Genomic DNA, 21,665 nt, shown 5'->3' with positions numbered 1-21,665 from the left:
ACAATTATTCAGCATTTGCACGGAACTTTTATATGAATAAAATATATCCATCATTTTTATTAGGGATGTATATCATGTACTTTTAGGAATTTATGTGCATTTATATTGGTTGATGAATGAATTGCTCTGACTATATAAAACAAAACAGAAACAACCTTATAACATCCCATTTCCCAGTTTTTAGATATAAGCTTAAATTTAAGTTGAAAATCTTGACTTTAGAATTTACTTGTATGTTACTAATAGATTCAAATAAATCTTTACTGATTTGTTTGCATGTGTCAGAAATAAAAATGGCATATTTGGTAAAACTGGTTTTTTTGAATTTTTTTCCAGGACAATTGAAGTCAAGATTGTGTACATAAATAGCTTAGACAAGGTTTTTAAATTTAATGGAAGCAAATCTAAGTAGTTGTGGATATATATTTTGGTATAAGTATACTTTTAGTCTCACTGTGTATGTTTAAATGAGTACAATTCTGCCCCCAGTTCCAATGTGCGAGTTCACCCACACACACCAAGCAATTAATACAACACCAGCTAGATACACTACAATTTAAACCCAATTCTGACACTGTCTACCTGAAGGTAGCTTCTAACCCCACAGGTTAAAGACTCAATCTCACAAGACTGCTCTTTCCAACAGAACTGCAGATACCAATGACAAATTTGGGTTGTCAACTGTGCTTCTGACCCAACAGTTCTGAATCAGAGGTTCCAATGATCCCAATTAGATTATTTTACTACGTAGTTTCACAGAACTCGGGGAAACATTTTACTTAATCATATTACTGGTTTACTATAAAAGGATATAACTCCTTAACAGCCAGATGCATAAGCAAAGTATGAGGAAAGCCCTCAGAACCTCCATTAGCATTAGCTATCTATGCAACTGTCTTTCTCCAAATCTCCATGTGTCCCTCCACCAGTCCAGAAGATCCAAACACTGCTCTTTTGGGTTTTCAGGGAGGTTATCTTTTGTAGTCATAATTGATTAAATCATTGGCCACTGTTTCACCTCCAGCCCCTCCACTCTCCTCCAAGGTTAAGGTGGAGTGTGGGTGAGACTAAAATTTCCAACACTCTAATCACTTGTTTGAGCCTGCCCAAGCAGCCAGATCCCAAATTTAGGTTTTCAGGGGGCTTTCCTGATGTCATGTCATTAACACAACAAAAGACATCTTTATTGCTATCATCACAGGAAATTTCAAGGGCTTTACCAGTTCTGCTCCAGGAATGGGGACAAAGACCAGATATATATATATATTTTTATTATAAATTATAATATCACAGTGGGTATATTGTAAATGGTAATGAATATTAATGGTCCTTTTCAAGGACTGCTTTCTAAAAAGGGGAACACACATTAAAATTGTGGGCTTCTGTGGAATACTTGGAACCCACTGATAAAAACTTGATATTTCCTAGGTATTATATCACATGCTGGAGCCATGGGCATAATACATCATGCCCAGAAAATAGTAACTGATGAAGCACTTCCAGCTTGAGAAAAGTTAATAATCACTCTACTGATCCAGAAGCAGTTACAATAAAAAACAAAACAAAAAAATAGTAGTTTAATATTATATGTCTCAAATAACTGGTTCTTTGATTTCCATATTCTTAGCTCTATTTTATGGGCACAGCCAAGACGAAGGTTCAGAGTTTTTCCTTAAGCTCTGTCTTGTATATCTAGTTGGTTAGAGAACATGAGAGAGGAAAAGAGAAACTACATTGTAAATTGGCCTAGGACACCAGCCCTCTGGAGAATAAGATTAGCATTTAATTAGAGGTTAAAACAGTTTTATGCCATTTAATATGATATTAGCTGATGGTTTATCATAAATGGCCTTTATTATGTTGAGATATTTTCCTTCTATACCCATTTTGTTGAGCGTTTTAAACATAAAATGGTGTTGTATTTTATTGAATGCCTTTTCTACATCTATTGATAGGATCATATGGTTTTTGTTTTTTGTTTTGTTGATATGGTGTATTACATTAACTGTTTTACATATATAGAACTATCCTTGAGATTCTGGGATAAATCTCACTTGATCATGATGCATTATTTTTTTAATCTGTTATTGTATTCGATATGCTAGTATTTTGTTTAGTATTTTAGCATCTGTATTCATTAGAAATATTGGTCTGTAGTTTTCTTTTTTTGTGTTGTCCTTGCCAGGTATTGGTATGAGGGTTATGTTGGCCTCATAAAATGTGTTTGGCAGTATTGCTTCATCTTTAATTTTTTGAAAGACTTTGAGGAGAATAGGAACCAAGTCTTCTTTGAACGTTTGATAGAATTCACTAGTATAGCCGTCTGGCCATGGACTTTTATTTTTGGCGAGGTTTTTGATAGTTGTTTCTATTTCCTTCTTGCTTATGGGTCTGTTTAGACTTTCTGCTTCTTCATGACTCAGTCTAGGAAGATTGTATTGTTCTAGAAATTTATCCATTTCTTCTAGATTGTTAAATTTGGTGGCATATAGTTTTTCATAGTATTCTACAATAATTCTTTGTATATCTATGATATCTATGGTGATTTCTCCTCTTTCATTTTGGATTTTGTTTATATGAGCTCTTTCTCTTTTTTCCTTAGTGAGTCTTGCCAAGGGTTTGTCAATTTTGTTGATCTTTTCAACAAACTAGCTCCTTGTTTTATTAATTTTTCTATAGTTTTAATTGTTCTGTATTTCATTTATTTCTGCTCTGATTTTTATTATTTCCTTTCTCTGCTGGTTTTGGGTTGCCTTTGTTCTTCTTTTTCTAGTTCTTTAAGATGTGAATTTAAGTGGTTTACTTGAGCTCTCTTTTGTTTGTTAGACCTGAAGTAATATGAACTTCTCTCTTATTACTGCTTTTGTTGCATCCCAGAGATTCTGATATGTCATATTGTTATTTTTGTTTGTCTGTATGTAACTTTCGGTCATTGCTTTTATTTCTTCTTTGACTCACTCATTTTTAAAAAATATGTTGTATAGTTTTCACATTTTTTTGGGTTTGTTTACCTTTTTTTGCAGCTGAATTCTAGTTTCAAGGCTTTATGATCAGAGAATATGCTGTCTACTCTCTCTGCTTTTATTCAACATAGTGCTGGAAGTTCTAGCCAGAGCAATCAGACAAGAGAAAGAAATAAAAGGTATTCATACTGGGAAAGACGAAGTAAAGGTTTCACTTTTTGCAGATGATATGATCCTATACATTGAAAACCCCAAAGACTCCACAAAAAGACTACTAGAAACAATAAACCAATGCAGTAAGGTTGCAGGATAAAAAATTAATATACAAAAGTCCATTGCCTTCCAATATGCCAACAATGAAACATCATAAAATGAACTAAAAAAAAAAAAAAAAAACAGTTCCCTTCATGGTTGCAACAACAAAAAAATACCTAGAAATAAACAACAAAGAATGTAAAGGACCTATATAATGAAAACTACCAAGCATTGTTAAGGGAAATCAAAAAAGATATAATGAAATGGAAAAATATTTTTTGTTCTTGGATAGGAAGAATAAATATAGTCAAAATGACTATATTACCCAAAGGGATATACAAATTTAGTGCAATTCCCATCAAAATTCCAATGACATTTTTTAAAGAAATGAAACAAAAAATCTTCAGGTTTATATGGAACTATAAAAAACCCCAAATAGCCAAAGCAATTCTAAGGAAAAAGAACAAAGCTGGGGGCATTAAAATACCTGATTTCAAATTATATTATAGAGCCATGATAATCAACCAATACCAGCATGGTATTGGTAGAAAAATAAACAATCAGACCAATGCAACAGAATAGAAAGCCCAGAAATAAAACCACATGTATATGGTCAAATAATTTTTGATAAAGGGGCCAATAACACATAATGGAGAAAAGAAAGCCTCTTCAAAAAATGGTGCTGGGAAAACTGGAAAGCCACATGCAAAAGAATGAAACTCAACTACAGTTTATCCACTTGTACTAAAATTAATTCAAAATGGATGAAAGACCTAAATATAAGACCTGAAACGATACATTACATAGAAGAAAACATAGGTACTAAACTCATGGACCTTGCTTATAAAGAGCACTTTATGAATTTGACTCCAAAGTCAAGGGAAGTGAAGGCTAAGATAAATGAACGGGACTACATTGGACTAAAAAGTTTTTGCTCAGCAAGAGAAACTGACAACAAAATAAACAGATAGCCAACTAAATGGGAGTTGATATTTTCAAACAATAGCACAGATAAAGGCCTAAAATAAAAAATATACAAAGAACTCATAAAATTTAACAACAAACAAGCAAAAAATCCAATAAAAAAATGGGAAAAGGACATGGAACAGACACTTATCCCAGGAGGAAATACAAATGGCCAGCAGATTTATGAAAAGGTGCTCATCTTCATTAGCTACTAGAGAAATGCCAATCAAAACTACAATGAGATATGACCTTACACCTGTTAGATTAACTGTTATAAACAAGACAAGTAATAACAAGTGTTGGAGAGGCTGTGGAGAGAAAGGAACCCTCATTCACTGTTGGTGGGAATGTAAAGTAGTACAACCATTATGGAAGAAAGTATGGTGGTTCCTCAAAAAATTAAAAATAGAACTACCATATGACCTAGCAATTCCTCGGCTGGGTATATATCCCCCCCAACTCAAACACTCTGGTATGTAAAGACACATGCAGCCCATGTTCATTGCAGCATTGTTCACAGTGGCCAAGACATAGAAGCAACCAAAAAGCCCTTCAATAGATGATTGTATAAAGAAGATGTGGTAAATATATACTATGGAATACTATTCAGCCATAAGAAATGATGACATTGGATCATTTACAACAACATGGATGGATCTTGATAACATTATACTGATATGAAATAAGTAAATCAGAAAAAAATAAGAACTATATGATTCTATACATTGGTGGGACATAAAAATGAGACTCAGGGTCATGGACAAGGGTGTGGTTGTTACTGGGGTGGGGAGAGGGGAGGGGCACAATAAAACCAGATAGAAGGTGACAGAAGACAATTTGACTTTGGGTAATGGGTATGCAACATAATCAAATATCAGAAGAATCTGGAGATGTTTTCTCTGAACCTATGTACCCTGATTGATCAATGTCATCCCATTAAAATGAATAAAAAAAACCTGAAACAAATAAAACAGTTCAATCCCTGCTAAGGTTATCTATTTTTGAAGGGAAGAAAAGCAGATTTAATCAAACATTTATAGGCTTCAATGTAATCCCTTTCACACAAAAAAATTCATAGTCTGTTTTTAGTTTTTATGTTGTTTTCCTTGGCTCTCTGTTTATATACTTTGGTTCTTTCAATGATCATGTTTGTCAGACTGGTCCTTACTATCACTGTATCCTATTTGTGGGAATGAATGCTCTTTGCTTCTGCTATGCTTTCTAGACTTTTCTTTGCTGGGGCCATGTTCCTGTTTTCTTGATTTGTCAACACGGTCAGTTCTTCCTTGACTGCCACTTTGACTTTATTTGACTTCTTGCTTTCACTTAAAAAAATATATTTTTTAATTTATTAATTTTAAAGGGAGAGAAAGGAAGAGACAGTGAGAAACATTGATTTGTTGTTCCACTTTATGCATTCATGGGTTGATTCTTGTATGTGCCCTGATGGGGGATGGAACCTTTGACTTTGGAATACCTGGAGGATGCTCTAACCAACTGAGCTGCTCACCAGGGCCTGGTCAGTTGGTTAGAGCATCCTCCAGGTATTCCAAAGTCAAAGGTTCCATCTTTGGAACCTTTTATGCTTACTTGATTTCTTTTTGTTGCTGCTTCTATTCCATTTCCCTGCATTCCTACTTCTTTGTGTCCTTTCTCTGCTTTCTGCTATGTTTTTTTCTCTTACTTAGAATCAGTTTTTTGTCATTTCTATGCTGTCTTCCATCTTTGTCTTCTTTATGATATTTTTTCTTCCACATAGCCCCAATTTCTTTGTGCCTTGTACCATTCTCTTTTCTTTTTTTCCATCATTACCTCTTTCCTTATCATAGTCAAAATCTTGTATTCTGTCTCTCTCATTTTTTTACTAATTTTAATTTATTGTGTTTACATGTATTCAAGTGTCCCACTTAATATAACACCCTCATCCCCCAACCACATGTCCCCCATTACACTCCTTTGTCACCCTCTCCTTAACTCTCTCCCCTTTCCCTCTGGGATTTGCTGTCCTGTTATTTGTATCTATGTGTTATGTGTACAAAATTTCACTAATCCCTTCACCTTCTCTGATCCCATCCCCTCATCCCTCTTTCCTCTGACAGCTGTCCCTCTGCTCCCTGTGACCCTACTTCTGCCTCTATTCCATTCCTCAGTTCACCATGTTCATGAGATTCCACATATAAGTAAGATCATATGATAATTTGTTTTTCTCTGCCTGGCTTGTTTCACTTAGCATAATATTCTCCAGATCTATCCATGCCATTGCAAAAGGTAAGATTTCCTTCTTTTACACAGCTGTGTAGTATTCCATTGGGTATATGTACCACAGCTTTTTAATCCACTCATCCACTGACAAACACTTGGGCTGTTTATTGATCTTGGCTATTGTAAACAATGCTGCAATAAACATGGGGGGTGCATATCTTCTTTTGAATCAGTGATTTGGTATTCTTAGAATGTATTCCTAAAAGTGGGATAGCTGAGTCGAAAGGCAGCTCCATTTTTAATTTTTTGAGGAAATGTCATACTGTTTTCCACAGTGACTGCAAAAGTCTCTGTTCCCATCAGTAGTGCAGGAGGGTTTTCTTTTCTCCACAACCTCGCCAGCACTTATTGTGTGTTGATTTGTTAATGAGCGCCATTCTGACAGGTGTGAAGTGGTATCTCGTAGTTTTAATTTGTATTTCTCTGATGATTAGTGACATTGAACATTTTTTCATATGCTTATTGGCCGTCTGTATGTCCTCTTTGGAGAAGTGTCTATTCAGTTTGTTTGCCAATTTTTAATTGGATTATTCACCTTCCTGGTGTTGAGTTTTAGAAGTTCTTTATAAATTTTGCTTATTAGCCCTTTATCAGACATATTGACGAATATGTTCTCCCATTGTGCGGGTTGTCTCCTATTTTTCTTAATGGTGTCTTTTGCTGTGCAAAATCTTTTTAGTTTGATATAATTCTATTTGTTTATTTTGTCCTTTATTTCACTTGCCCATGGAGATAAATTGGCAAAAATATTGTTACAAGAGATATCAGAGAGTTTACTGCTTATGTTTTCTTCCAAGATGTTTATGGTTTTGCAATTTACATTTAAGTCTTTTATTCATTTTGAGTTTATCTTTGTGAATGGTGTAAGTTGGTGGGATAGTTACATTTTTTTTTATGTAGCAATTTTTCCAACATCGTTTATTAAAGAGATTATCTTCAATTCATTTTATGTTATTACCTCCTTTGTCAAATATCAATTGATAATAAAGGTGTGGATTTTTCTGTGGGTTCTCTGTTCTGTTTCATTGATCTGTATGCTTCTTCTTATGCCAGTACCAAGTTGTTTTGGTCACAATGGCCTTCTAGTATAACTTGATATTAGGAAGTGTGATACCTCCCACTTTATTCTTCATTTTCAAGATTCCTGAGGCAACTTGTTTTCTTTTTTGGTTCCATATAAATTTTTGGAATATTTGTTCTATATCTTTGAAGTATACCATTGATATTTTAATAGAAATTGCATTGAATTTATAGGTAGCTTTGGGTGATATAGACACTTTAATGATGTTTATTCTTCCTATCCCTGAACACAGTATATGCTTCCACTTCTTTGTATCTTCCTTGATTTCTTTGTTTAATGTCTTATAATTATCTGAGTACATGTTTTTTACCTCCTTGTTTAAATTTACTTCAAGGTACATTTTTTATTTTTGTTGCAATATCGAAAGGGATTATTTCCTTAATTTCTTTTTTTGACAGTTTATTAATGGTGTATAAAAATGCCACTGATTTCTGAATATTTATTTTATATCCTTCCACCTTGATAAATTTATTTATCAGGTCTAGTAGTTTCTTGACTGGACTTGAGGGTTTCTGTGTATAGTATCATGTCATCAGCAAATAATGACAGTTTTACTTTTTTCTAATTAGGATACCTTTTATTTCTTTTTCTTGTCTGATTGCTGTGGCTAGGACTTCCAGAAATATGTTGAATAAGAGTGGTGAAAGGGGGCACTACTGCCTTGTTCCTGATCTTAGAGGAGTCGCTTTTAATTTTTGCCCATTGAGTATGATGTTGGCTGTCGATTTGGCACAGATGGCCTTTATTATGTTGAGGTAGGTCCCCTGTATTCCCACTTTTCTGAGACTTTGATCATAAATGGGTTCTGGATTTTTTTATTTTATTATTTTTAAATTTTGATTTATTTTTATTTACTTTTTTAAATTATTTTTTATTTTTTAATTACAGTTGACATACCATATTATGTTGGTTTCAAGGGCACAACCCAGTGATTAGACATTATATAGCCTACAAAATGAGCATCTCAATAACTCTCATATGCATCAAACACTATACATAATTATTAGAACATTATTGACTATATTCCTTATGCTGTACTTTTCATCCCCATGACTATTCTGTAGAAACCAATATATACTTCTTTTTTGTTGTTGTTATTTTCTTTTTTTCCATTTTTTTATAAATAAATTTTTATTAGTGTTAATGGGGTGACATCAATAAATCAGGGTACATATATTAAAAAAAAACATGTCCAGGTTATCTTGTCATTCAATTATGTTGCATACCCATCACCCAAAGTCAGATTGTCCTCTGTCAACCTCTATCTAGTTTTCTTTGTGCCCCTCCTCTTTCCCCTCACCCTCCTCCCCTCCCGTGCCCCTCTCTCCCCACCCCCGGTAACCACCACACTCTTGTCCATGTCTCTTAGTCTTGTTTTTTTGTCCCACCAATGTATGGAATCATGTAGTTCTTGGTTTTTTTGGATTTACTTATTTCACTCTGTATAATGTTATCAAGATCCCACCATTTTGTTGTAAATGATCTTATGTCATCATTTCTTATGGCTGAGTAGTATTCCATAGTGTATATGTGCCACATCTTCTTTATTCAGTCTTCTATTGAAGGGCTTTTTGGTTGTTTCCATGTCTTGGCTACTGTGAACAATGCTGCAGTGAACATGGGGCTACATGTGTCTTTACGTATCAATGTTTCTGAGTTTTGGGGGTATATATCCAGTAGAGGGATTTCTGGGTCATAAGGTAGTTCTATTTTCAGTTTTTTGAGGAACCACCATACTTTCTTCCATAATGGTTGTACTACTTTACATTCCCACCAATAGTGAATGAGGGTTCCTTTTTCTCCACAGCCTCTCCAACATTTGCTATTACCTGTCTTGTTGATAATACCTAATCTAACAGGTGTGAGGTGGTTTCTCATTGTAGTTTTAATTTGCATTTCTCTAATAACTAATGAAGATGAGCATCTTTTTATATATCTGTTGGCCATCTGTATTTCTTCCTGGGAGAAGTGTCTGTTCATGTCCTCTTCCCATTTTTTTATTGGATTGTTTGTTTGTTTGTTGTTGAGCTTTATGAGTTCTTTGTATATTTTGGATATTAGGCCCTTATCTGAGCTGTTGTTTGAAAATATCATTTCCCATTTAATTGGCTGTCTGTTTATTTTGTTGTCAGTTTCTCTTGCTGAGCAAAAACTTCTTAGTCTGATGTAGTCCCATTCATTTATCTTTGCCTTCACTTCTCTTGCCTTTGGAGTCAAATTTATAAAATGCTCTTTAAAACCCAGGCCCATAAGTTTAGTACCTATGTCTTCTTCTATGTACTTTATTGTTTCAGGTCTTATATTTAGGTCTTTGATCCATTTTGAATTAATTTTTCTACAAAGGGACAAGCTGTAGTTGCGTCTCATTCTTTTGCATGTGACTTTCCAGTTTTCCTAGGGTGCTGGATTTTATTAAATGCTTTTTCTACATGTATTGATATAATCATGTGACTTTTATCCTTTCTTTTGTTTATGTGATGAATCACATTTATTGATTTGAGAATATTGTACCAGCTTTGCCTAACCATAATAAATCTCACTTGATGATTATGTATGTTCTTTTTGATGTATTGTTGGATCCGGTATGGTAATATTTTTTTGAGAATTTTAGCTTTTACGTTCATCAGGGATATTAGCCTATAGTTTTCTTTCTTTGTAGTATATTCAGCTGGTTATGAAATGAGGATCATGCTTAACTCATAAAAAAAGCTTGGAAGTCTTCCCTCCTCTTGATTTTTTTGAAATACCTTGAGAACGATAGATATTAGTTCTTCTTTGAATGTTTGGTATAATTTACCTGTGAAGCCATCTGGTCCAGGACTTTTGTTTGCTGGGAGTATTCTAAAAACTGTTTCAATTTCATTTGTTGTAATCAGTCTGTTTAGGTTTTCTGATTCTTTCAGATTGAATTTTGGATGATTGTATGCTTCTAGAAATTTATGCATTTCATTTAGGTTGTCCAATTTTTTGGCATATAGATCTTCATAGTATTTTCTTACAATCCTTTTATTTCTGTGGTGTCAGTTGTTACTTCTCCATTTTCATTTCTAATTTTATTTATTTGAGTCCTCTCACTATTTTTCTTGATGAGTCTGGTTAAAGGTTTGTCAGTCTTGTTTACCTTTTTAAGGAACCAGCTTTTAGTTTCATTGATCTTTTGTATTGTTTTTTAGCCTCTATGTCATTTATTTTTACTCTGATCTTTATTATTTTCTTCTTTCTACTTCTTCTGGGCTTTGTTTGTTGTTCTTTTTTTAGTTCTTTTAGGTGCAAGGTTAAGTTGTTTACTTGATCTTTTTCTTGCTTCTCAAGGTATTTCTGTATTGCTATGAAATTCCTTCTCAGGACTACTTTTGCTGTGTCCCATAGATTTTAAATTGTAGGCTCACTTTTATTTGTTTCAAGGTTATTTTTTATTTCTTCATTGATCTCATTGTTAACCCATTCATTATTTAATAACATGCTATTTATTCTCCAGGTATTTAATGTTTTTTTTTTATTGTAGTTGATTTCTAATTTCATGCCATTGTGATCAGAGAAGAGGCTTGATATGATTTCAATCTTCTTAAATTTATTGAGACTTGTTTTGTGTCCTAACATATGGTCTGTCCCTTAGAATGTACCATGAGCACTTGAAAAGAATGTATATTCTCTTGCTTTGAGGTAAAAGGTTCTGAAGATATTTATGAAATCCAGTTGATCTAGTGTGTCATTGAGGACCACTGTTTCTTTGTTAATTTTCTGTCTGGAGGATCTATCCATTGATGTTAGTGGGGTATTAAAATCTCCCAGCATTATAGTATTGCTGTTGATCTCGCCCTTTATGTCTGTCAGAACCTGCTTTATATATTTAGGAGCTCCTATATTAGATGCATAGATATTTACAATGGTTATATCCTCCTGTTGCATTGCTCCCTTTATCATTATGTAGTGACCTTCTTTATCCCTTAATATAGCCTTTGTTTTAAAGGCTATTTTGTTAGATATTAGTATTGTTACCCTAGGTTTTTTTTTCATTTACATTTCCATGAAATACTTTTTTCCAGTCTATGTGTATCTTTTGTTCTGAGGTAGGTCTTTTGTATTGTAGATAGCATATGTACAGGTCCTATTTTCTTATCTATGCAGCTACCCTATATCTTTTGATTGGAGGATTTGACCCATTTACATTTATAGTTATTTTTGATATGTATTAATTATTGCCATTTTATTTAAATCTAAAATCTTTCTATCAATTTCTTTTTTCCTTTGATCTTTTTATAGCAGGCCCCTTAACATTTCTTGCAACTGATTTGGTTGTAATAAATTCCATGAGTCTTTTTTTTGTTTGAGAAGCTTTTTATTTCTTCTTAAATTTTAAATGATAGCTTTGCTGGATAAAGTAATCTTGTAGGTTCTTGTTTTGCATCACTTTAAATATTTCTTGCCAATCCTTTCTGGCCTCAAGTGTTTCTGTTGAGAAGTTAGATGTCATCCTTATGGGGGCTCCTCTGTAGGTAACTAATTGTTTTTCTCTTGCAGCTTTTAGTATTATTTCTTTTTCTCTTGACTTTGGCATTTTAATTATGATGTGTCGTGGTGTAGGCCTCCTTGAATTCCTCTTTGATTGGACTCTCTATGATTCTTGAATTTATGTGACTTTTTCCTTCATCAATTTAAGGAAATTTTTAGCTATGATTTCGTCAGACATTCTCTATCCTTTGTTCATTCTCTTCTCCTTCAGGAACCCCTATTATGCAGATGTTCTCTTCATGTTGTCACAGAGGTCTCTAAGAGTTTCCTCAGTCTTTTTGAGCCTCTTTTTATTTTTCTGCTCTGCTTCTGTGCTTTCATTTATCTGATCCTCTAAATTGCTAATTCAATCCTCTGCTTCATCCAGCCTGCTATTGATTCCTTCTATTGCACTCTTCATTTCTCATATTGTATTTGTCATTTCTGACTGGTTCCTTTTTATGATTTCAATATCCTTTTTGATGCTTGCTATGTCTTTAGGTACTTATTATGACCATCCATTGTTGCTCTAAGATTCTTGAGCATCATAAAAATCATTATTTTAAATTATGCATCTAATAGTTTGGTTACTTCCATTTTACTTTTTATTTTTCTGGGGAATTCTCTTGTTGAATCATATGGGTAATATTTCTTTGTTATTTTTCTCGGTGTATTGGGAAGCACTGCCTGACTTTGAAATTTGTTGTGGTTTCTTTATGAGGAAGATGGGCTCAGTAGCACTGACTTCCAGACCACCCATTTTTCTTGCTCTAGGAATACTTCTTGAGGGTAGTATTTTCCCACCTGTTTTATGTGAGCATTCAATGCAGTTGGACCTCTCATGGGTGCAGTTATCCCTTCAGGCTGGCTGGCTCTAAGGGTCAACATTGATCATGTGTTTTAGATACTGTGTAGTGTCTGCCTTGTTGGGTGCATTTATTCTTCACAGTGTCTGGTGCCTGCTGGACTCCTCATTTGGGCATGCTGTTTCTGTAGTTAGCTGAATGTAGGGCTGGTGCTGTCATCCACCTGGTTCTGGTTGTGTTGATTCCAGGTCTTCTTGGGTTGGCATCAGCTGTTATTTGTAACCTGCTGTGGGCTACCTGTCTGGAGCTATTGCTCTGTATACTGTTTGTGTCTGTATTTCCTGTGCCTGGGTAGTGTGGGAGGGGCCAACCTGTGTATAAAGATTAGCTTTCTCCTGCCTAGAGATGATAGCAGCTCCATGAAAGTCCCAGGCTCTTATAACATTGGCCTCCACTTTTTAGCTGCTCTACCTCATCTTGTGGCTGCTTTGTCTTCCCACAGAGTCTTCTATAGAAAGACTGTAGTGTGGGCTCAGTCTGGCCTCCCCCAACCAACCCCTCTACAGGTTGTAAGCTTTGTGGATTAGAGCAACTGAGGTTGGGAATACAACATTAGTGGGACCTCCCACTTCAGGGGTCTCTTGGTCAGAAACTTAGTATGGAGAAAGTGGCCCCTACTCCAAAGCCTAATTCCTCAGCCACTGCTGGATACTCAAATTTTATTTCTCCTTAGCAAGTGAGCAGCAGGTTCAGATCGAGTGAGGCTGACAGTCCCCTCTGCAGAAGTTCTTACACTGATGAGACCCTGGTCTCTGGGAGGAAGACTGGCAGTCCTTTCCTGGGGCTGACTGTGCCCCCCCCCCAAAAAAAAAGTGGTTAGTCTTTCCACCAGACCCAACAATAGGCTCACAAAGAACTCACACTTTAAATGTCCATGTTCCAAGGTTCTCTCCATTTCCCCTGTGGAATCTAGCCCAGCAGGGCAGGATATCCAGCACCCAGGCCGGCTGACTGTGAAGCTCTACCCTATCCAATGCACATGAGCCACTGTGCCAGTGCTGATCACAGAGATCAGAACTCGCCTCAGCTGTGACATGAGGAGCCCTTCCTTATGATACCACTCTAGCAAAGGTTGTTAGGTCCTGAACCAATGCTCTCCAAAGTTGGCCACTGGATATGCTTGCCCTGAGCCTCCCTGGAGAGAAACTGGCATAGATCAGTGGGATACACTGCCCATGACTGGTCCTCAGCAGCCTTGTTGGACCTACAAGCAATCTAGAGTTTGTGGCTGCCTTTGCTGGGCCCAGGTACACATGGAAATAACAAGTTGCATGCCTAGGCTGGCTTTTACCCACATTGGGCCTGAGGGAAAGTCTGCTTAAAAGACCAACATTGTCTGAGTCCTGCCTCCTGCCTTCTGCAGCCTCTGTCAGCTGGCTGCTTGTTGGGCTTGGCCACTTAAAAAACCTCTGGTAGAATCTAGAGCCTGTGGCAATTCAGGGATTAGGAAAGGTAGTGGGTGTGTCTCCGGCCCCGGGTCCCAGGTGTCATTTTGTCTGGACTTTTCACAGACCTCAGTAATGTGTGGCCCTGGAAGTCTGGTGGTTGTGGCCTTGAGACCCAGAGATGTGGTCTGCCCACAGTCTCTTCAGTTTCTACTGAGTCTCCTGTTGGGCAGAAGCACCAGTCATGGACTTGGGAGCATGAGGTAAAAAGTTCTGGCCTCAATGCCAGAAAACTGAGTCACTTACATGCCCCCTGCTTCCTAGCTGACTTCTCAGAAAGGCCAGGTCTCCATGGGATGGGCAAGAAGGATTCCTGAGGGGTGGCATTTGCTTTCCCCCAGGCTAATGCTGCTCAGAATAGACTGCTCCACCCAAGAAAGATGGTGACGGAGATATTAAAGAATAACTCAGCACAGGGGTTCTGGTGACTGTCCCTTACAGTGTCTCTCCCTGGGCCTCCAACTTCATGCTCTCCTCATGCAACTCTGGTCCTCTCAGCTCTCCCCTGCCAGAGCCCCAGGTAAGTAGCTATGAATGAGACAGACTCTACCTTGTGTCTCCAAGAGCTCTGGTCTCTTTCTCGCAAACAGAAACCTTAGCTTTTTTCACTGCCAAATGCTGTGTGGGTGCCTCTTTAGGCTCTTGTGCTCTAGGCTGTGACACAAGACCTAGGGCTTAGGTCCCTCCCTTCTCTCCCTGCAGTGAAAGTCCCTCTGGATACCTCCATCACTACTTGCTCCTGGGAGCAGGGCAGCCCTTTCTGCTTCTCCACCCTTTACCAGTCTTGGTGTGGCTTCTGTGATCCTTGGTTATAGACTCCTCTTCTTTTAGTCCAAAGTTGGTTTTTCAAGATGACTGTTCTTAAATTAAGTTTTAATCCAATTTGGTCCTAGGAGGTGGCAGTTGGAATATCCTCCTACTCTGTCACCATCTTGGAATCCTCAATATATTTAAGACTTCTCTCATTTTCTTTCTCTCTTTCTCGAACCCTGTCCTTTCTGTCTCCTTTCCTATCGTGACTTTGACTAGGACTTGTATGCCTTTCCCTACTGCTGCTGGGCCTGTGCTCTAACATCTAGCAATACTTTAGAAACTTCACCTGTCTTTCTCTTTCTTTGGCTTCACGTTCTAGTCATTAGCATTCTTTCTTTTCAATTATTGGTCAAAACAAAGACCCATGGCCCTCTCAACAATGGCTTCAACTTCTTTAAAAAAATTTTTTTTTAAAGATTTTATTTCTTGATTTAGAGGGTGGGTGGTGGAAATGGGAAGCACCAACTCATTGTAGTTGCTTCTCATATGTGCCTTGATGGAGCAAGCCTGGGGTTTTAAACAAATGACCTCAGCATTCCAGGTTGATGCTCTATCCACTGTGTCACCACAGACCGGGCAAACCTCTACTTCTTGATCTTCTTGGGGACTTTCGTGGACTCAGGGATTTTTTTTTAGAGACCTTGAACATCTCTGTTCAACATGTCTATTTTCTCAGTGCCTTCCTTCCCATCTTTCTTGATTTTTCTAGGCTGGTTTTAAACCTATTGATTGATATCTTTCTGAACTGGGACTGTAATTCTTGAGAACAAGGTTGACAACCACTCCCGTTTTGTGAGAAAAGACCATGGCATTTCTCCAATGGTCATTACACAGCCACCACTAGCCTTTCCATCTAGGTCCTCTTCATCATCAAGAAAGGATTCAAACCAGTCCCATAGATTTGTAGGGGGCTGTGTGTACCTTATACACATAAATCTAAGGACTTTCATATATGGCGAGTCTGTGTGTTATAAGGCCCATCACTTGCTTACAAGTTCACTTCAGAGTAAATAGTGTGTATAACAAAAAAGGCTATAGAACAATTCCTCCTGTTCTAACACCTCTGACTTCTACTTACCCTTCTACACATCTTTGTTTGGCTTACTGTCTTCCTGCTTCCTTTTCTCCTATGCTTCAACATTTGTGACTTAAAGTAGATCTTGTCCACCACCTCGTGGTAGGTCCTGAGCTCATAAAACTGCACTTTGACCTAGCGTGCGGAGGACCCAGGTTCGATTCCCGGCCAGGGCACACAGGAGAAGTGCCCATTTGCTTCTCCACCCCTCCACCGCGCCTTCCTCTCTGTCTCTCTCTTCCCCTCCCGCAGCCAAGGCTCCATTGGAGCAAAGATGGCCCAGCGCTGGGGATGGCTCTGTGGCCTCTGCCTCAGGCGCTAGAGTGGCTCTGGTCGCAACATGGCGATGCCCAGGATGGGCAGAGCATCGCCCCCTGGTGGGCAGAGCATCGCCCCTGATGGGCGTGCCGGGTGGATCCCAGTCGGGCGCATGCGGGAGTCTGTCTGACTGTCTGTCCCTGTTTCCAGCTTCAGAAAAAAAATGCAAAAAAAAGAAAAAAACCCAAAAAACTGCACTTTGAAGTAAAACAATGAAAAGATATTGGTTAAGATCATGGGGTTGAAGTTCATAGCCTGGTTGTCCCACAGTGACAGCACATCTTCCTGCTCACTGGAGAACTCAGGCTGGTAGGCCTCTGCCACCAAGCTGCTGCGGTTGCTCTGCTAAGTTTAACTTATCCACACGGGGAGGATCAGCAAGCTTTACTACATGAAGTTCAAAGTTGCTCAGGGAGGAAGAAAAGTTCAAACAGTTTACCACTTTAGAAAAGCAAACGTGGTCCTGGCTGGTTGGCTCAGCAGTACAGCATCGGCCTAATGTGTGAAAGTTCTCGGTTTGATTTCTGGTTAGGGCACACAGGAGAAGTGACCAATTGCTTCCCACCCCTTCCTCCTTCTCTCCCTCTCTTTTTTTCTCTTCCTTCTGCAGCCAGGGCTCAAATGGTTCAAGCAATTTGGCCCCAGGTGCTTAGGATGGCTCACTCCATGGCTTTGCCTCAGGTGCTAAAATAGCTTGGTTGCTGAGCAACAGAGCAGCAGCCCCAGATGGGCAGAGCACTGTCCTATAGGGGCTTGCCAGGTGGATCTTGGTCAGGGCACATGCAGGAGTTTTTCTGTCTGCCTCCCTGCCTCTCACTTAAATAAAGAAAAAAGAAAAGCAAATGTGAGTTTGTGTTGATCGCTATATTATCAGGGAAATAGAATATGGGCTGTTACCTACTTCTGCTTCTGGTTGGTCACACCCAGATTTGGAGCTGGTTTATACACTAGATTCTACAATGGCATAGTCAAGAAGAGTTTGGAATGATCAGAGAAAGTCAAGAGTAGAATACTTTAATCTTGGATGATAACAATATCAATAAGGGTAAAAGAAGCCAGTTTTTGTTGTTATTGTTGTTTTGGGAGGGTCTGGAAAAAAGGGGGCTAAGAAATAAATGAACAGATCCACTCTTCCTAATGACAATAGAGTTAGAGAATTATATCTGACTGGACCCTGGGATATATTACCTAATCTGCTACTTTATACAGTAAAGCCCTAGATAACAAGTCCTAACTGGTAACCATTTGGCTTGGTGAACTCCTCAGGTGATGGACAATTTAGCTCCACTGAGGCAGTATGACCAAAATTTGAGGTTTTAATTTATGGATCCTAAATCTGCTTCTCTAAAGCTTCTGCTTAAATCCAGGTCCTGGTCTGTAGAGTTGAAGAGAATGAGAGTGTCTCTTCCCTACTTCACAAGGCAGACTTCTATGTGGTTTGAGGACATCACTCATAAGCCTTGCAAGGCTTTTTCAAGATAAGCACTAAACATCATGACTTAGTTGTGTTAACTCTTTATCATTATATATATATATGATTTCTTTCTCCTCTTGGTGTTTTTCTTGAAACAAATTTAGTATGTCAATGTCTTTTGAAAAACATTATTGAATTTATTGGAGTGACATTGGTTAATAAAATTATATAGGTTTCAGGTATATACTTCTAAAATACATTATCTGTACATTGTATTGCATCAATGTCTTTTTCAAGTTGTAGTACAGATACCTGTGCATAATATTGCTGAATAAGCATTGTAGGGAAACAGGACATCAGCTTCCTGATTCTGTAATCTTCTGTTAAGGAAGTCTAAGGTGACACAATTTATGACAGTCACATAACTGAATGTGCAGTCACATAAAGACCCAGGTTCTTTTAAGTGTGCACTGTTATTACATCACAACTCCCCATTATATTGTTAGTATTATAGAATACTATGTTAGTTTCCTATTGCTGCTGTAAAAAATTAACACAAATGAGAGCTTAAAAGAAGAGAAATATTTTCTCTCACAGTTCTGGATGCCAGAAGTCTCAGGGCTGTACTTCTTCCAGAGGCTTAAAGAGGAAATCTATTTCTTGCCTCTTTCAGTCTCTAGTGTTCATAGGCATTCTTTGGCCTGTGGCTGCTTCTCTGCTTCATCTTCATATTGCCTTCAGCTCTGTGTGCCAAGGTCTGTCTCCGAACTCCCTGCTTCTCTTTCATAAGGCTAAGTGTAATTGCATTTAGAGAACATTCTCTCAAGAGAAGTGGACCTGGAGAGAATTATGCTAACTAAAATTAGCCAGTCAAAGAAAGACAAGTGCCATCTGATTTCAGTCATATGTGGAATCTAATGAACTAACAAGCAAAATAGAGACAGGCTCATAGATAGAGAGCAGGCATTGCCATGGCTGTGCTCCCTCAAGAGGCTCTAGGGAAGATTATGTCCCTTGCCTCTTCTGGTTGATCATGGCTACCGGCATTCTTTGACTTGTGATAGCATCCTCCCATCTCTATCTCCATGGTCACAGTGCCTTCTTCTCATCTGTGTGTGTTAGCCCCTTTTGTCTCTCTCTTATTAGGATTCTTATGATGGCACGTAGGACCCATCCAGATAATGTTAGGATCCTCTCTACCCCTATATCCTTAGGTTAATCACATTTGCAAAAACCCTTTTTCCAAATATGATCCATTGGGTAGGATGTGGAGGTCCTTGGCAGGGGGGCATTTTTCAACCTACACTAAACATTTTCATGTTTGACCTCCTTTTTCTACAAAAAACCAGAACCTTGAGAAGGTAAGTCAGTCTCTGGGAATTGGTTTTTACTTTTTGAATGACTAGCTGAAGCAAGAAGACTCCTTTCAGCTCCTACTGTAGCAAAAGGAAGTGACTCTAATTGCTTGCCCATAATTTATACAGTTGCCATTTGGAAGAAGTAAATATAGGATGTTATAATGATATTTATTAAATCTTGCTGTATTTGACCCTTTATTCTAATATCACTTACAGTAGGTTTTCTCAACAATGGCACTATTGACATTTGGATTGCATAATTCTTTCTTGGTTGGTGGAGGCAGGGAAGGGGCTGTTCTCTGTCATGTAGTATGTTTATTAGCTTCTCAGATGGTATCAGCACCTCTGGCTTCTAGATGTTAATAGCAGCATTTTACCCCTTTCCTCTGTCCCCCAGTTATAAAAACCAAAAGAGTCAATAGACATAACCAAATGTCTTCCGAGGGGCAAAATTATCATGAGTTAAGAAACTACTAACCAACGTGGAAACATTTAGATTCAAGACATTCTTTTCTCTCATTTTTAATTTTTTTTTTTTTTTGTATTTTTCTGAAGCTGGAAATGGGAGAGATAGTCAGACAGACTCCCGCATGCGCCGACCGGGATCCACCCAGCACGCCCACCAGGGGGCGACGCTCTGCCACTCCGGGGCGTCAATCTGCCGCGACGAGAGCCACTCTAGCACCTGGGGCAGAGGCCAAGGAGCCATCCCCAGCACCCGGGCCATCTTTGCTCCAATGGAGCCTTGGCTGCCGGAGGGGAAGAGAGAGACAGAGAGGAAGGAGGGGGTGGGGATGGAGAAGCAAATGGGCGCTTCTCCTATGTGCCCTGGCCGGGAATCGAACCCGGGTCCCCCGCACCCCAGGCTGACGCTCTACCGCTGAGCCAACCGGCCAGGGCCTCATTTTTAATTTTAAACTTATTGTCTACTAATTTTATTGAAAATTATTATCTGTAGCCAAATGTTAAGATGTATATGTAACAGTGTTTTTAAAAAAAAAAAAAAAAAGGTAGGACTGAGGTTGAAGCACTGCAGACCACCATTATCTTCTTCCTGATAGACCATAAATCTACTTTTTTGGAGCCAGCTGTCAATCTATCTAACATTATCATCTAGCTTAAATTGTTCATGAGGTTATTTTGAGAGTGTTTGTCAAATGCCTTGTCTATCACATTTTAATAATATATACTTTTTAAAGATAGAATAAATTTAACTAAATTTTAGCCTCTTCTGGCACCTAGTAATTGTGGTTTTCTTTTTGAAGAGCTCATAAGTCATCTTATTAATCATCTGTTTTAAAATCCTTTGGTGCATAAATTTGAATTCAAAGTTTATGTTTGTGGAACCAACCTTTTTCCCTTCAGAATATTTGTCCATCCCCGCTTTTTGCTACTTAATCCCTCAGTGCATTATTTCTAAAATAGTAAAAACCATAGATACAAGATAATATTTCTCTGAACATCTGAGTATGTATGTGTGTGTGTGTGTGTGTGTGCATATAAACATCTTAGAAGCAGCAAAAGAATTTCTTTTGAAATCTTGCTTCTAGATGCTAGAAATACACATCCAACTGCTAATGTGACATCTTCACTTGGATGTCTCAGATATCATTCAAATTATGTTGAACTTGTGATTTCCAGCCCCAATATGGTCTTCTTCACTGTTTCTTAGCTTGGTGAAGGGCACCACCATCTGGCAAATTTTACAACTTGGTACACTAAAAAACGGCCATTATGGATACCTCTTTATTACTCCATATACAAGCCATCAAAAATGCAATAGATTATACCTTCTAAATATACTTCTCAAATGTTTCCCTTCTCTCACACCCGTTCAAAGTAAATAATTTCTCATCTGGGCTAATGCAATAGTTTTCTATTTGGACACCCCAGTCTACTCCTGTTGGACATCATGGCCTTTTTACGAGATAAATTTGATTGTTATCTCATCAATGAATTCCCTTTGTTCCAAGATGAAAGTTAGGGTCTTGCCCATGGTTTGGAAAGCCCAGTCTATGCTGGCGCTGCCTATCTCCATAGGAACATCCACCCTGCCTATCCCTCAGTGCCTGGCCACCTGGCCTTCTTTCAGTGTGTGGGCGTACACACCATGCTTCCCTGCCATGGGACCCTCGCACTCATAATTCTCTTGGCCAGACAGCCTCTTCTCTTGTGCTTTCCTCCTAATTTAAGTCTTACTCCTCATCTGGTCTCAGCTCAATCATCCCTCCCCATGGAGGCCTTGCCCAACCACCTCTCACACATTCCTCAGTGTCTCTAAATCAGATATTCCTGACATGTGATGTCATCGCACTGTATCCTTCTTCTCAGCACTTTGGAGAGATAAATTTACATTTG

At 38.0% G+C, this 21,665-nt stretch overlaps 1 non-coding gene across 1 annotated transcript; it reads right to left on the bottom strand.

Annotated features, from left to right (window-relative positions):
• Positions 1-20,131: 20,131 nt before the first annotated feature.
• Positions 20,132-20,207, bottom strand: TRNAP-GGG (transfer RNA proline (anticodon GGG)). Its single transcript has one exon. It is a non-coding gene; the product is annotated as a tRNA-Pro (tRNA).
• Positions 20,208-21,665: the final 1,458 nt, after the last annotated feature.

This window comes from Saccopteryx leptura, chromosome 3, assembly GCF_036850995.1.
Source record: "Saccopteryx leptura isolate mSacLep1 chromosome 3, mSacLep1_pri_phased_curated, whole genome shotgun sequence".
In the NCBI taxonomy this organism is placed as follows: domain Eukaryota; kingdom Metazoa; phylum Chordata; class Mammalia; order Chiroptera; family Emballonuridae; genus Saccopteryx; species Saccopteryx leptura.
This window is presented reverse-complemented; position numbering and strand designations above follow the sequence as displayed.